Source organism: Gavia stellata, chromosome 13 (genome assembly GCF_030936135.1).
Source record: "Gavia stellata isolate bGavSte3 chromosome 13, bGavSte3.hap2, whole genome shotgun sequence".
Lineage (NCBI taxonomy): Eukaryota > Metazoa > Chordata > Aves > Gaviiformes > Gaviidae > Gavia > Gavia stellata.
This window is the reverse complement of record NC_082606.1, coordinates 2,337,143-2,351,682: the sequence shown is the minus strand read 5'-3', so window position 1 is coordinate 2,351,682 and position 14,540 is coordinate 2,337,143. Positions and strand designations below refer to the sequence as shown.

The following is a 14,540-nucleotide window of genomic DNA, read 5'->3' as shown; positions in this document are numbered from 1 at the left end:
TTTTCCTCTTCGAAGTATCAACTGATGGACTTGCAAGCCTGAGTTTCCTTAACTTTTTATCACCATCTTCAAAAGCATTACCACGTAAGCGAATTCAGTCTTTCTACTGAAACTACAAACACATTTAAAACTATTTTTTAAAGTTAAATTTAAAAAAAAATGATACTTCTTTCCTCAGTGGTTTGTATTTCCCAATCACTGCAATCAACAAGACTACACAAGGAGATCAAATGAAAATTAGTTATGTTTCTAATAAGCAAAAAGCACCCACTCTTCACCCACGTGTTGCAAGACATTCAGGTGAAGGTACTGCCCCATTTTTCTGTTAAATTAACGTAATGTTAAATGATATTTTGGAACTCTGATATTAAAGATTTTTTTCCATGTTTGTACGTACATTAATCATCCCGCAGCAGCACAAATACATGCTATATCAATTTTAGGACATTGAAGGAAAACACTACTGACCTAGCAGGAATGTAGGTTAATAAATTCAATTTAGGAAGGACTATTTTCCACTTGGAACGTTCTCTAAACACTGGTAGGAGAACACATAAGCAACAGCGTGATTCTCACACGCTTACAATAGGAATTAGATGCACCACAAACCTCGCATTTTCTGCTAGGACGATGCAAATGGAAGGCAGGGGGGGAAGTCAACTCTGTCCCTATTTTCTCCTTCCCTTGTGTCTCTCCCCTCCCCTTATCGAAAGCCCAGAGCAATGGTAGGAATGTGAATGAACAATCTACTTAATGCAAATGCGTGCCATTCCGATGGCATTCCCAGTCTAAGCATTACTGAGATTTGTGACCCATTGTCTCCATTTCTGAAAAAGCAAAGATGCGCCTAGAAGAGCAATAATTCCCATGCTCCTGGAAAACACAGATGGTAAAAATTCTGGCTGTAGTCTGCTGCCTTCAAAGGAGCCAGTGTTTCACCTCCTGTACTTTCCAGAAGAGGAGGAATTCATTGCACTGAGCCAGATGCTAATCTAGCTCAGCAGTCTCTCTGCAGCCCTGGTCAGTGCCAATCATTTTCAAGGAGGCTGAAAGAAAAAAAAAAAACAACAAAAAACACACTTCCACAGTCAACAATTACTAAATAACTCACTCATATGACAATATTCTAACTTCAGAGTAAATACTTGCTTTCTGCTTTCTACTGACTGTCAGCAGTCACTGTAAATGCTTAATTTTATTTAACACGGATGCTATTACCATACACGCTTTTAATCCTCTTTAGAATCCTACTAGCCTTCTGGCATCACCCTTGCCAAATCACGACTGCAAAGCAAAAAATAAGCAACGAGAGTAACTTCCCGGTCTCCGGGGCCACAGAAGGCTGCACAGGAATTCCCTTCTCCCTGCCCGTGGCAGGGTTGTGTATTGTGTACCCTTACTCCATGGTCACAAGCCCATCAGATCAAGTCTTCGGGAGCATTTGTCATGTGCCTGAGCCTCCTCTATTGCTACTCCACAGACTGGAATTTAACGTAATACTGTGGGTAAGCATCAAATAGCTCTAAACACACACACGTATTACATGTTTATGCAATTAACTGTTTCCCAAAGCTGGTTTCAGGCTTTTTTGTGGCATCTCAATGTGCTCAGCAAATGTTTTCCCTGGTTTTTCCCCTGATTATTTCTATTGCAGTAGGGAAAAAGTAGAACACAGGAGGAGCTGACAGTTTTTTCCCAACCTATTACCTCCTGTATACCCGCTATGAAAATCCTGTTGCCCAACGCTACTCTCCCACGAGTTTCTCATAACTTACCCAAGTCTACACCAACTTTAGCAGTATCATCTACACACACTGCCACCCTACAGCTTCACCTTACAAACCTCCTGCATTAAACTCTTCTGTTCAAGCACAAAGAGACCGGGAATGATTACGCAAACTGCCGATAATTTTAAGACACTTCAGTTTTTCCTCTGTTCTTGGTTGCCTAATCAAATTCGAACTTCGGACAAATCCACAACTCTTACTACTTTATTAAAATAGCCTCTTGGGAAGCGTGAAGATTTTAGCAATGCAAGTAGGTAAAGGAGTATAGAAACATGATACCCTATTGTTAAAATAGCTGCAACATCTGTTATCCTTCAGTGAAGCAGCGGATCTTAAAGATGCTGCACATTTTGTTAGCACATCAGCTTCTCATCTGAACCCTGTTAAAAAATTAATAAGTCCAGCCATCTGTGGACACTTCATTAAATTATCGCAGCTCCTTTTCTTCTCCTTTGCTTGAACATTATTCAGCATCATTTGTCTGAGTGGCAGAGGTGTGAAACATGTTTTAATATACAATTTTGTTAGTAAGACATATTTCATGGATCTCACTAGCGAATAGACTAGACTCCGTAATTACAAAACCTTCACAGAGAACTGAAGTCCAGCATTACCTGAATTAAGAAAAGGCCAGACGCTTCTAGTCATTTCCGCAAAAGGAGAAACACAAACTATCACATAATTTCTTTCCCCTCCCTTAGACAAATTAGACAGGAGAGCAGGCAACCTGGCCTAAAATCTGGGCAGGAGACAACTAGTCAGGAGCGATAAGAGTATTCTTAGAAGGATTATAGCACGAAGAGAGACAAACCTACCAAACATCCTTGTTGGCTAAACTAAAGCGAGAACTATGCGGAATACACAACAGGAATGAGACATTTCAGGACGTAATCAGAATTCTTTGTTAAACACGGACCTGGTAGCATAATTAACATGACATATACTCATTTAAAAAGGTATCCCTTGATCAGAATTAAGAAACAGAGGAAAAGGGAGAGGATGCCGTTGTACAAACCAGCAACGCACACATCGACATATCTACCTACAGGCATATAATCAACACACAGAGAACAACCTGGTATGACCTCAGAGCTGCTTTGACCCGGCAATTGCACCAGAGTTCTCCCGAGGCCCCTTCCAAGCTCAGTTGTCCTATGACACTATGATATGGAAGCTATCCAGAAAACTATGGAGAGATATAGCAAAATACAGCACAAAACATTGTGCAGAGAGAAACAGAACTACATCTGTCAAAACAAAGTTCTAACAGGGAAAGTCAGAGCAAAATGGATCACGCCCGGGAGCGCAGGGTCAGTTACACAAATTTGAGGTTGCCACCATCCCCTCTCAGACTCGGATCCGAGCTTTGCTACAGAACCACAAACTAAAAACAAAACACAGAAACCACACATACAAAACTCTAAAACACACATCAGAATATTCTAAAGTTTTAGCTGGCAAAAAAATGTCTCACATTATTTGTTTTGAATAACGAGTGGCAGGCTTTGCAAAGCCTAGTAGGCTGGAAGCCCAAGCTGAAATACAACAGCGTTAAGACACAGCCATGTAGACATCAGAAAAAACCTCACAGATCAATGTGATCAAGGGAGGTGGTGGAGTCACCATCCCTGGAGGTGTTCAAGGAACGTGTGGACGAGGCATTGTGGGACATGCTTTAGTGGGCATGGAGGGGTTGGGTTGATGGTGGGACTTGATGATCTTACAGGTCTTTTCCAACCTTAGTGACTCTGTGATTCTGTGAAATCTGATAGAGTACTAGAGATCAATTCTGATTTTTAACTCCGTCCATCAACAGAAACAAATATACAAAGAGATCCTGACTTCTTAAGAAACTTTGCTTAGGCTGGAACAACTCTTTACACCCAAGCCAGGATACAATGACCCCACGTGAGCTTCTCTTGCAAAAGCTTGATGAAAAGAAGCGAGACAAAAGTCAGTAAGATAATCCTGGTGAAACCGCTAGACTCATGACTGACAGCACAATATTGAGTAAGAGACAAGTCAAACATCCAGAAATAACTTTATGATGCCGCTTTGCCAAACACTACCTTTGACAGAAGTCCCAGGAATAACAAAGTACTAAAACAGACCAAGAAATAAAGAGCAGGCATGTTGTACATCCCAATGGTCTATCAATTGGGGTACGGGTTCCTTACCAAAAACCCCTGAAACAGCTGAGCGTATGTTTGCTATGCTTTGCGACATCCCAAGTCTGTAGCGATGATCCAGGCTTACAGCCTGACCAGCTGCAACTCCAGGACAAGCGGTAAAGGGAAATTCCTCTACCAAACATCTTTGGTTATGAACAAGATTGGCTCTGAGAAAGGATGAACATCTGGAGTCTGGTACCTTCAAAATGAAAGATAGGGAGAATAAAGAAATTGGAAGATCAAACACTTTTGACATGGAAGAAAAAAAAAATTAAGTAGGCTACCAGCATGAGGAATTTCATATTGAAAACTAATTTATGATTGCTTAAACATATTTGTCCTTTCTGAACTATGGAAGCGTATTTTAACAGCAGGTCACCACCACCACCAAAAATTGGACAGCCTCACAGACTTAACAAGATTGCTCTGCAACTGAAGCATGCGTCCTGGCAGAACTTCTGATGAAGATAACGGAACGTGTATAGCTGCTCAAGCTAGGAGTGACACAGTTAGGCAAAGCCCCCCAGCGTAATAAGGTTCAGCTGTATTTTAAAAAAAAAAACCCTAATAACATAGAAGGAAGAAATGCTAAGCAAGAAGTTAATCCAGCCTTCCTTGATGGAAGCAGCTCAGAAACCCTTTGGAGGAAACCAAAGAGATCAGAAATGAAGATTTGATCTTTGATAAGGTACTGAAAGTGTCGAAGAACAAGGGCAACAAGACTAGAGAACAGACCAAGGCTAAACAAACAAAACCAGATTCTAGTGAGGTGATATCAAGAAGAGATCAATAAATTATTCCAGGAAGGAAATGGGAACAAGACAGGTGATTCAGAGATGATCATCCAAAACACAGAGGTCATCGATGACAACCGTAAATGGCAATAAACGTGATGGGGGGTGAGGTGGGGGTTTGGTCCATGGCACAGCGGAAGGTCAGGCTCAGAAAGTGCTGCAAGAAATGGAACAGAAATACAGAAAAAAATAATTCTCCTAATGGAGTAGGTGAGGTAATAGCACCACTAAAATCAGAGACAGGACTTGAAATTAAAGGGCCAAAGAAGAGAAAAGCTCCAGCATCAACAGCAGCAGTGCGAGGCGGCAGGAAAAGCTGCAGTAGCCACAATGAATTTGATCTATACGGGCACCGAGAAACACGGTCAGTAGACATTTCTAATACAACAGAAAAAAGAACCGAGGAGGTGCAAACTACGGGATAATTTATTTGGCACTGTTGAAGATCATTCTAATAGCGAGGACAATGAAGAAAGCACTGAGGGACTTTAAGAGAAGACTTTAAGATAAGGCATGGAGGTTGCCTCATCATTTCAGAAACCTCAGGTCTTGATCAATAGACTGCCAAAAAGAAAGTACAGGCTCACAATTACTCTAAAACAAAATCAATAGGCATAACAAAAGAAGAGTAAGATCCGAGTATTCTGGTGAAAGAAAAGAACTTGACAGGTTAAATAATTTTAGATCCAGGCGAGGCTATCAATTACAAAAGCTCATGTGAACAAGCTATTCAAAGAAGATTAATGCACAGAGAGGACTGTCATGATAAATTTATCAAGAAACTGGAAGAAAGGAGAGATCAGAAAAAACTTTTGCAGGCAACTCTATAGACAGTGACAAAGACAGCTGGTACCTGACAACAGACACTTAGAGATAAGAAAGAACCTAAACAATTTCACAGAGAAATACGCAGAATCCATGAATAGCAAAGAAAACCCTCAAAAATAGAGTACTTGAAGACTGATGTAACAGGAGACATAAATACAAAGGAGAAAGAACTTCTATAGATACAAACACCTAGCTGAAAAAGATGATGTCTAGAGACAACAAGGATGCACGGCAGAAAGGAGGAGAAACACTAAAAGGAGTATAATTAGCAAATTATTCGACAAAACTGTAGTTCGCTCAAAGGGATCGGGAGAAAGACAGCCAAGATGTGGATTGTCACACCACTGACCCTTGATTCACGGACAGTTGCTAGCAATTAAGCTCATCATATCAGAGTGAATTTTTTGAGGGTCTCTCCATAACGAAGCCTTTCTTGGTTTTCTTTTCAATGAGTCCAGTTTAAGAACAGTCACAGAAGAGCGGACTGACAGTGTATCTAACCCAGGAATGTGACTTCAGAAGCTGTTAGAGAAGAGCAACACCTTTACAGAAACCTATAAATTATCTAGAGACACTTCCCCATGCTCCCCCAAAAAACAGGGGTTTAAATACACAAATAAGTAGGAGTTGCAGAGCTTTTAAAATAATTTTTAACATCTTTATTTCTAGTGTACTCATGTGAATGAGAGCCTGTGCTTTTAAGAATGTTACCAAGGACTAACCTCACTGAAATCAACCATAGCAAGTTTCAAAACTTCATTTTTCCTTATTAAAAACATTTTTCTTCCATTTTCTTCCCTTTACAGTGTCATGAAGCTTCCTTTTGCATTTCTACTATGAAAAAACCAAACAATTAATCACACACACCCACTTCTGCCCCGATACTTCTTACCCCTAGTGTTTTTGTGTCATCTGTCATTTGGGTAGGTGTGATAATGCAAGTTCTTCTCATTTTCAAATGCAATACTCAGTTGGTCAAAAATCTGAACAGTGCCAGTGTGGAGAGCCTTCTCTCCTACACGAACTGAAGCTGAAATGCCTTGTTGGATCCACGCTAGCAAACACAGCCAGTTCAGAATACTGCATGTGTAACTAGTGCTCGCCTGACAGTTTGGGATTTAGCGAGCACTCTATGCAAAAACTTGTCAAACAAAATTACAAGAGGGATCGCTGGTGCTGACATGCAGAACATAAATAAGGAAAAATACGTATTTGAGTGAAGATATTAACAAATGAGAACGCTAATCTAAACAAAGTTCATCCAACTTTCTTGTTTGGGGTGTTGATGCAGCATCAATATGCTCTCACTTTCTACTTCTGTATCACCATCTAGAATCATCCATCAACAGATCGTCTACTATCAACCCAAGTGATTTTTAGAAACTTGGCACTGAAGCTCCCTTTCACAGAATTCATGCTTCTCTAGAGATTAACTATATAGCCTTCCATATTTCAAAACCAAAGGTCAAGATCTGAACGTATACTGCGAAGAGCTTTGCTTTTTTATCATTTACAGTAAGTTTATATTATTTTTTTAAGTACATTAACATAAAGACAACGTTGACCATTAACCAAACTCACAAAGAATACTTTCTTTGCTAATTACAAGACTTAACAATTGAAGGTGCAAGCTGGTAAACTGATAAAACCTAATCTTTCTCTTTATAATGACATGGAATGTTGCACCTAAGATAATGCCTAATGAAGGAAAATTTTAAGTTAATGAATGACCACAGCTGATCTCTCCAACACTTTCTGGTCATGTAGGAAATGACACAGGTTTAGTTTGATTAGATTTCTACTGATTAATTTAAAAGAATTATTTCAGTCATGATCAACTCCAAGTCCTCTCCTGCCATATCCCCTAAAAAGAACTAAATTCGACCAAATTCTGGAAGAAAAATTGTACCCTAACCCCCTAACACCATGTGAGAGGTATACGAGTCATTCAAGATCAGAGTAAAACATCAACATCATTTTGTCTTGGCATTTGTTTGGGTTTTGTGGAAAGGCAGAGAGGAAATAGATGGTACGGCAGCAGTCGCTCAAAGGCAAGCCTTTTCAGGTCGCGTACCCAGAAAGCGAAGGACCCAATATCACAATTCACTTCAAACACTTCGGTTCCCATTTCCCAAATGTATGCAGTTACCGTTCAAAAAAACCAAGAAAAAGTAAATGACGACAGAGTCTACCAATTAGTTTTTCCTAACCTTACACTGAAAATATTTATAATAGTTCTGAATCTGGACCTTTACTTTCAGTCCACCTACTAATATCGATCAGTCCAAGGGCTCACATAGATTTTTTTCCTACTTTAACCAGACACATGTGGATTGTAAGAATTTAGAATGACACAGAAGGTGGAACATTTATTGTCTTCAATGTCTAAACTCTCATGGGTTTAGTAACAGCTGACAGAAACTGTACAAACTGCATTTTGTTAAACCCACCCTTCCCATTTACCTGTCATTGACAAGAAATGCATTTTGATCTAAGCCAATTTATGAAAAATGCAGATGCTTTTTTCATAGAAAATGTATTTTTGCAAGGAAAAGCTATCGCCCATGTCACTTACTTTTACTGGTTAAGTGCTCTTAAGCACCCTCCACTCAAGCATCTATGCTCTTTGGTTTTTTCCAATTCCAAGGCACGGGAAGTTCTTTATTTGTGCAGACCAGATCAAGATTTTTTTTTTCCCCTCACTCTTAAAGGAAATATGCAATACTGAGTAAAAACAGTGCTGTTATTTCTAACCTAACTGCATCTCCGAGGAGCTGGTATGGGCACACAGTTTGTTCCGCGCAGCCACTGAGCTAAGCTTCTCTCATCCTTTAGGGATGGTACACACACACAGACGGTCCCGTAAGAAATAAAACGCTGTTCAGTTGTAATCTTCAAAGTTAGGCAAGCTTTGCAAAAGACGTGCGATTCCACAACGGTCCAACCTGGCTACGTTTATGCAGTTCTTAGTAATTATGGCAAAAAGCAGAGATAAAATTTCAACCCACATTAATGTTTGATCAAAATCCTTAACTATTCACCAGTGCTTATACATAAATAAGTGATTTAGATATTAAATAGCTAAATATTATAACATACCAGAAATTAAATTCTCACAACCACGACATACCTCTGATGATGTGCCTTGCAGAGATCTAGCTTTAATCACAAGAACACATCCATCCAGGTCCTCCTCTCTCCCACAAGCTGTGCTCAGGGAATGTCCTGGACAATCATTTCTCAGCCACACCCTCACCTACTGCCTATCACCCAAAACCTGTAGTGGATATGGAATTACTCATTTCGACATGGTCTGCTCTCAGCGTACTCATTTACAGCATCCTGGTACGTTCTAAAAAGTAATACTCTAATTTTATTGAAGAGAAATTCTTTACTAGCCCATTGAGAAAAAGGCAAAGCACAGAGATTTTCTTGAGACCGTATAATGAGCCTGCAATAGAAGCAGGATTAGACATCAGCATCTCCTGGCTCATAACTCAGTTAATTCCTCCAAGCCACATTACGTTGAATACCACAGCAGTTGCTCATCCAGGCCTCCTATAATTTCAGTGGCAGTTATACAGACAGCTCTTCCAGTCATCAACTTGGAAGCCCAAAGCTAGACACAGTCAAGATGCAAGTAAACCTTAAAAAGACAATCTAGTCAGCTAAAAACTGGAACAATTTCTCAAGTGAAGTTCATTCTCTACAGCGGATGTACTGATATCAAGTAAATCACATTGGTCAAGCACAACTCAAGGGCTTGACATCCTCGTTATTGAGGGGTTCTGTGCAATGCTATGCAGCAGGTTAGAGATTCCAGTTCACAGCTTTCCTCCTCTGGTCTTCAGTCTCCTGCTCACGAAGGAATCATCTTGACTTTTTGCAATCCCCTGAACAAAGGGGTTACATACCTCCCAAGCTGTACGAGACGTGCGGGAGCAATAACATGGAACGTTTCTTTCACCACGCAACCCTATCCCGTTTCCTGGCCCCTGAGTTTGATTCTGTACATGGGCAGAGACAGGTCAGCAGAAGGAATGAGGGTGATCGTGTACTGCCTATCATGGGGGTATGACCATACCGTGCACAAAGGGACAGGTAACTGCATCGTTGACACACTCTGACATTTAGCCTTCAGACGCTTGATTTCACAGGCAAAAATATTACTACAAAGCTTTTAAATGAAGTTCTGAAAAGAAAAACAGTGAAAACAAATTTTATTAAGGAAACTGCAACAATCCCTCCGCTGTGCCACAGCGGTAGGATCCGAAGGCTTCAGCACTCCGGTAGAGCCTGAGCTACATGATGAGCTGAATGAGCTACGAGGAGCAGGATTTGTTCAGGTCAGAAAAGCAGAGAACTCCAGAGAATGCCGTGCGGAGGAGCATGATGTGCTAGAGCATACTTGGAATTAAAGTCCAAATCTTTCTTTCAGGTATGGACATGATGTGCCCCAACCTACCCAAGTCACTCGAGTATTACTAGTCGTAACTGGGAAAACGGGAAGTCTATCAAGGTTTCAGTGGTTGTGTTTTCAACGCAAAACAATACTTGAAGCTTCACCATCATAGTTTTCAGAATTACTTTTCAGGAAGAAACAACGCTTATTCTGGACGGTGCTGCACCGGCAATTTTTTCAGATGGTTCTGAAAGAAATACTACGTTTTTACTAAATACAAGCCTGCCTTTTCTGAACACTTTTAGATTTTGATACTACATGGCAGGAATATTTAACAGAAGTAATTTGCCCGTACTTTTTCCTAAAAGTAATTACAAAACAAAGGTTTGAAAATAAAATTTCTAGGAATATTTAAATGAGAAATAATAATATAAGGAGATTATTTAATCAAGGTGGGAGGAAAAAAAGGAGGTCATAAAGTTAACACCAAGTGCTTTTTGAATTAATGAAACTCGGACATACCTAAAGTTAGTATCAAGGCAGCGAGAACAGCTACCTCATCACAACCAAGCACATTACATACAAAGCTCAAAGCCAAGTATTATCAAATGCAAAGGTAAGTGGAAGAAGAGGAAGAAAAACAGATGGATTCACTTGGGGGAAAAAAGAAGAGGTGAAATAAATAATTTAGTGAACAGTCTTTAAATGGATATATAGAACTGATAAATCCTTATGATGAAACTCAGGGCCACTGTCACGCTTCAGACCTTTTAGATCTCCACGCATCTGTTCTCTCAATAAAAGCTTTATGAAAGCTTTAATTAAGTAGCAGTAAGCAGTGACTGGAATAAAAGATCATCTTGGGAATATTTTTAAGCTGGTATCATCATACTTTTTACTAAAATACATATAAATTTATTTTTCCAAGATGAATTACAGACACGGTTCCCCAAGATTTTGTAAATCTTGTTCTTAATCCGTGTTTTGCAAGAGCTATTCCAACCCTTCACCCTTCTTAAGATCTATCTGGCACTTAAGTATCAAAGACAGATTTGTATTTCCAAAGCCAATTACAAAAACATACTGTCGTAAGGCACTGATTAAGAAGTGCTGTGGCTTTACATAAATTAGGCCGCTCCTTTGACTTTCCCTAGTTCAAATCCATCATAATAACGGCAAAACCTATAAATTACATGGACTACGTGACCACCGCACCATCTCCCTCCGCCACCCGGATGTTTGTGCGGTTTCAAAGAAAGCAAGCAAAACCACTTTTAAAAATGTATTAATAATTTCACCAATCGCATTGAGAGCATGATAACATGGTTTAGTTTGCACAGCGAGAGGAAGCAAAGAAGGAAAGAAACACTAGAAACCACAATCTCAACCTTCATTTGCTAGAAGGAACCAAAACGCGGAGGCACGCACACTTAACAGGAAAAAAAGAGATACCAGTATCCTGAAACTACTGATCATTAAAGAAAACTAACAAATTTCTTGATGCTTGCAATTTCTAAAAATCAAAGATTTACTACTAGAAGTCTGACAGAAGAGTAAACAACTTACTATCAAGGTGCAATAACATACAATTTCAAGCTACAGACTAACCGTGCCAATTTAAAGTATTCTTCATAATGTAATTACTTTATCATAACTTCTGACTTGTTTTTTAAAGCACGTGAGAAACTAGATTAAAGAAGGGAAAGATCAATTTCTATAGGGGCCTCAGTTGCCACAGACACTTTGATTCTCACACCTCAAAAAAACCTGAAGAGTAAAGGCTTCTCATCTATTATCACGTATGGAAAAGGTTCTTTAAAAGCACATTGGCAAACGCACTACAAACTTGCCAATCCACGCCATCATCAATTTTCCCCTGCCACAATGTGTATATAGCACTGTGTCAGAAACATAAATTGAGAAAAGAAACCAAGAAAGTAGGTCTCTAACATAAAGCATTCGGTCACTGTCTGAACGGTCCACACACAGGTATTGAGAGTGTGTGTTTTGGCTTGATTTTTTCATACAACGGTTGATTAAGCCCCTCTGCCACCTTGCAACACCTCGCGCTATCAATATCTGTCAAGCTACGGCAATAAAAAGAGCTCCAGTTTCTGACGTTCACAAATTTTAGAATCTGTCAAACTGTAATATATAAAAAGTCCGTTAAATAATTTGAGAAATTTATCAAAATCGATCAGCCTGTTAGACCTTTATGCAAGACTCGCTACAGGTAGGCTGCTCGGCATCACCTACCAGCTGTTAGGGAAAACAGTGGCATTACAAGACTAAAAACTCACAAGCTGTATTCATTCCTACATACGCTGGAAGGCAGCATGCTTTTACTGGATTTCCTTTGCCCTGGCCTACACTACTCACCAGAATTTGTCATTTTCAGGCAATGCAGATATTTAGTGAATAAGAAGCAGTTAAAATACGCAAGCTACGCTTCATAACGTTCTCTTTTCAAGAGATCGGGTGCATCACAGTACAACATTCACACACCCCATATGAATTCAACATACCACTGCTCAATTAAGAAGGGAATTAGCTGCCTCCCACTGTTATCTTGAGGCTGAGGAGAGACCTCCCTATGCTAACTATCCCCACACTTACTGCAGCCTGAAAGCTTCCAATTAGAAGAAAGAGGGGGAAGAAATATTAAAAACCACTGATAAAACGGAGGGATTCAAAGGAGGTCAAGAAAAACAATATAGTTAAGCCTGAATTTAAATATTCCACCTCTTATTCCAAAGCCTTCAGCAACGAAAGCTACCCTTCCCCCCGACTAAAGGGTTAAACTCTGTCTAGTCTTGCACAACTCTTGGCACTTAACTGAGCGAGTAGGTTTTCACACACCTACACGTGACGCATCTTTTGCAGTAGCAGAAGAACTTAGACAGGCTGCAGCTCTTGCGTGGGTTTCTAACAGGAGGGCATAAGGCAATAGAGAACATGCGACTAGTTCTGAACAAAAAAATTTACAATTTTTATTGCATGGAATTGATCAATAATCTTCTAATACAGCTGCTAGGCCAAGACGAGACAGAGGCAACTCTCTGTGCGGTCAACATTCGTATTAGCTTGGGTCAGACTGTATCGGTTCAGTTGGCTAGCAAAGATTTTTTGAAAACAAAACTCACCAGAATTGTGTTGGGGTTTTTTGGGGGGTTTTTTTCGGGTTTGTTTTGGTTGGTTGGTTGGGTTTTTTTAAATACTACACAGCTCTTGAAGATACCGTCCTTTTAAAAACTATCAGTTAAAATCCTATCTTCTACATAGATACAGGAAAAACAAACTGGAAATGTTGCAGACATTTTGGATTGCCTTCATTTTTAACCCCCTTAACCTTACCTAATGATCATACAGGCGAGAACGATAACAGAAGCAAGATGCTGAAGGATCTCATGTGGAAAGCAGCAGAATTAATCACGACAGCAGCAATATAAGAAGGTGGTAATTGCCCGAGATAAGTGTGTGAGAACTGCTGTTATTGTCCTCATTGCCAACAGACCTGGAAAAGTATTTCTCATCGAGAGACTCTGAAAGGCACTTCTTTAAGGTATAAAGCCCCCATTTTTTCATTTCTGACATTTCTGATGTTTCACAACAATGCCCCAAGCTAACTTAATTGAAACAACATCAGAATATGAACGACAGTAAGCAGCAGCTCTGGGAGATGCTGTAGCACTAGTCAGAAAGAATTCATTACCTCGAGACATTTATTAAGCAAAGAAAAACACTGTTTGAAAAAGGCTGGCAAACATCGTTAGAGAAACAACAGAAAATTGCTTCATAGGCTTCTTTCCTAGTTACATCGCCTTAGTTTACCTCTTTCTGGTTGGTTTTTGAAGTCTCACTCTTAGAAAGTAATTGCAAGTCTCTTCCAGCGATACGGTTTACAGAACACTTACACAGTCTGACACCCCTGATCCCCGAGATACAAGCAACTGACATCCTGGAAACAGAACACTTTCCCCAGTCATATTCTTTATTTTTCCCCCCGCAAACTTCACCTACTTACCGCTTTCTACCCCCTAAATAAAAGCTATTACCAAGTCACATCTAAAGGTTACTCAAAACCCCAAAGGTGAGGTTATGACTTGGGCTTCTTAGTGTCTGTCAAGAAAGTTTTAAGCCTTTCATATTTGTCACTTTTCAAACTTCTTTGTTCACACCTGATACTCAAGAAACAGAGAAATACAAAATCCCAGCAGCACTCCTGCTTTCTCCACCACTCTTCCAGGTCTTTAGGGATTGTACACATCGCTAGCTTTTAGGAGCTTCCCAAATGCTTCATGACAGAAGGCAGATAAAGCTCAACATGTAAGCAGCCAGAGAAACTTATTTTTAAGGGTATTTGTATATAAAGAAAGTAGAACCCTACTCTTTTTTTTCCCCTTCTAAGCTGTGGTGAATCTTCATTGTGATTACATGCACCTGACACTTTTTTTAATCCATTCATTCCAGTTTTCCCGATCTTCAGCATTTCCTGGAAAATACCCACACATTAAGCCGCTTAGATGAGTAGAACACATGACAGCTTTCAGCTAGTAAA

At 39.8% G+C, this 14,540-nt stretch overlaps 1 protein-coding gene across 1 annotated transcript in view; it reads right to left on the bottom strand.

The window, feature by feature from the left end:
• NEO1 (neogenin 1) overlaps positions 1–14,540 on the bottom strand; it is a 215,823-nt gene that overhangs the window by 133,868 nt on the left and 67,415 nt on the right. The gene's annotated exons all lie outside the window — the stretch shown is intronic.